The sequence below is a fragment of the Ascaphus truei genome, chromosome 13, assembly GCF_040206685.1.
Source record: "Ascaphus truei isolate aAscTru1 chromosome 13, aAscTru1.hap1, whole genome shotgun sequence".
Taxonomy (NCBI): domain Eukaryota; kingdom Metazoa; phylum Chordata; class Amphibia; order Anura; family Ascaphidae; genus Ascaphus; species Ascaphus truei.
In genome coordinates, this window is record NC_134495.1 from 14,028,732 (window position 1) to 14,032,225 (window position 3,494).

The window sequence follows — 3,494 nt, forward strand, 5'->3', positions numbered from 1 at the left end:
TACTTATCTAACCATTTGTTCATTATTGGCTAGTACAAGTATAGAGTTGAGCACCTTTGGTATGTTCTTATCTCTTCCTTTGTACTTAGAAAGGTTCCCCTCCCAAAAGGAGACTTGTTTCTTCTTTAGGCCAGGTCCCCGCTGGCTACTGCAGCGCCCCGCTGTGGCGGACGCAGCAGGGACAAGATCCGCCCCCACAATGGGGCCCGGGCCCGCTGCGAGGGGGGGGGGGGGGCGTCGACGCTGCTCCGACAGTTTCTCCGGCTCTCAAGAAAATTGAGATCAGGAGTCGCAACGGAGCGCTAGGCCACGCACCCCGGCAGTTCAGCCAATGAGGGCGAACCTGCCGGGTGACGTCATGTCCGCAGCCCTGTCACGCCCCCCCGTCTTTCTCTCTGCAGACCGGGAAATTCGGCTGCACGCGCCGCCAGCCCTCGCAGGCGCGTGTGCAGCGCAGGCACTGGGGCCGCAGCAACTGCCTGCCATTAATTGATGTATCGTATAGATGTTTTCGCCATGTCATTTCTTGTAAGGCGGGTGAAGGTACACTCTGCATTCCTGCCACCATACCTTTGGTTCTTTTTTCTAATGGTTGCAGGTCATTTATCTCTCTCTTCCGTACCCATAGTGTTTTGTCCCATATTTTGTCCCTGCTTTCTCTCATCAGTGGTGTATACAGGCATACCCCGGATTAATGTACGCAATGGGACCGGAGCATGTATGTAAAGCGAAAATGTACTTAAAGTGAAGCACTACCTTTTTCCCACTTATCGATGCATGTACTGTACTGCAATCATCATATACGTGCATAACTGATGTAAATAACGCATGTGTAACAGGCTCTATAGTCTCCCCGCTTGTGCACAGCTTCGGTACAGGTAGGGAGCCGGTATTGCTGTTCAGGACATGCTGACAGGCGCATGCGTGAGCTGCCGTTTGCCTATTGGGCTATATGTCCTTACTCGCGAGTGTACTTAAAGTGAGTGTCCTTAAACCGGGGTATGCCTGTAGATTGTTTTTAGCATACATTTATTTATCTTCGGGTTTATTATTAATTTGCCTACTTCGTTTTGTTCCCAAAACCCTGGGTATTTTGCTGCTATGTGACCTAAGTAATGCTTTAGTTGCATGTAAGCAAAAATATAATTATCTGTAAGATTGTATTTATTTTTTATTTCTTCAAATGTGCATCGTGTTCTTTTCCCCTCGTCCCATACATCCAGGACATTTAGGGGCCTATTCTATAAGCCTCGATAAGCCACAAAATGCCTACTGCTATTCAGTAAGCCTCGATAAGTGGGCGATAAAGGCATGAATTGACAATTTTTTCAGCCGTCAAAAAAAGCTCACCGGGTGAGTGGCGATAAGCCACTTATCGGCAGGTTCTGAAACTCGTGCAATTCTAGTAGCCTCAAATAGCTTATCGAGGCTAATCGTGGCTCTAGAATGGCGAGTTTCTCCCAAAATCCTCACGCCAGGAAAAGTTGGCGTGAGGCTGGTGAGAAGCGGCGAGAGAGGATTTAGAAAAAAAAATGTATTTTTCCTGCATCCGATTCATGCTGGGAGTCTCCGGAGCTGATACCCATTAATATCAGCACTGGAGACCCCCTGCATTAATCCCATGCAAGAAAAATACATTTACAGGTAACTTCATCACATTAGCGGCTAACTGCTAAGGCAATTAAGGGGTTAACAACCACTGCCATGTTTATTGTGGGTAGCGGGCAGGGCTGCCAACAGTGGGGCACAAAGGGTACTGGCGTCCCGGGCCCCGTGAGTCAGGGGGACCCAGCCGCCTGGGCCCCCTGCTCTGCCGGGCGCCAGTTAATTACATTAAAAAAAAAAGTTGAAAAAATGGCGGCGATTCCCGTGCTCCCAGCGCGCATGCGCAGGGCAAGCAGGGTGTCCGGACCGCTGCCTGTGGGCCCGCTCCCCCCAGCAGCCCAGCCCCCCCCTCACCCACTCCCAACTTGATACGGAGGGGGAAGCGCCAACCCAGCTTCCCCGCGCGCGCCTCCTGCCCCAGCCCGCCTTGCCCCCCAGCCGCCCACCTTCCGCACCCCCCTACCCCTCGCCCCCCTCCCGCCTCCCTCGCCCCCCTACCCCGAACCCCCTCCCACCTGTGGCAGCTGCCGGGGATATCGGGGGCAGGTGGGGGAAGCGTCTGGCGGCAAGAAAGCAGCACCCACCGGTAAAGGTAAGTCACTCAACCAACCAACATTGTCACCCAGTCATTCACCCACCCACTCACCCACCGAGTCACTCACCCACTCACACATCCACCCAGTCACACACCCAACCACCCAGTCACTCACCCACCCAGTCACTCACCAACCCAGTCACTCACCCACCCAGTCACTCACCCACCCAGTCACTCACCCACCCAGTCACTCACCCACCCAGTCACTCACCCACCCAGTCACTCACCCACCCAGTCACTCACTCACCCAGTCACTCACTCACCCAGTCACTCACCCACCGAGTCACTCACCCACTCACCCAACCACTCACTCACCCAACCACTCACTCACCCAGTCACACATCCACCCAGTCACTCACCCACCATTGTAATGTTTTCTTCTGTATCACAATAAGAAAACAGTTAAGTAAAAGTTGCACGCGAAAAAATATTTTTTCGTGGTAGGTGGCTATGGGTTGGGGGGGGGGGTGCGCTAGCTACGGGGGGGGGGGGCCTGCTCCTTTCATTTGTCCTGGGCCCCATGATTTCTTTTGGCGACCCTGGTAGCGGGTGTGGATGAAGGTGGTATTTGGCCCTTGGTGGGTGTTTAGGCCTTGCGGGAGGTGGGGTTGCGGGTGGAGTTAACCCCTTCATTACCTTGGCGCAGTGATTCCCAACCTTTTTTGTTTGAAGTATTTCGAAAAATCTCGGGGAGCCTCTATCTGGCTGACACATATTAGGTTCGACAGGGGTAAATCACAAAATTTCACACCTCACAAGCCACCTCTATTTCCCACCCTCTAACCATGTATTTCTCTCCCATCCATCTCACTCACTCTCCCCCCTCCAGCCTCGCATGTATTTATCCCTTGCGTCTCACTCTTACTCCCTCTTTTCCGCACTCCCTCTCTCCCCGTCTCCTCTCACTCGCCCCCCCTACCTTCCGTCAATTACCCCCACTCTCACTCAATCCCCCCTACAAAATACATACCAAAAAACCCCACCCCGCAATACATTAAAAAAAAATGCCCCCGCCAATACATATTAACCTTGTAAAGTGAGAAGGGCTGAACTTCTCCAAGGAAAACAGATTTGGGCCGCACAGGTAAAATTATCATCCTTCTCATATTTTCCCCACCACCCCTCATCATCATCATCCTCATATCTCCCCCAGCACCCTTCATCATCATCCTCATATCTCCCCCAGCACCCCTCATCATCATCCTCATATCTCCCCCAGCACCTCATCATCCTCGTATCTCCCCCAGCACCCCTCATCATCATCCTCATATACCCACACCCTGCATCTCACATA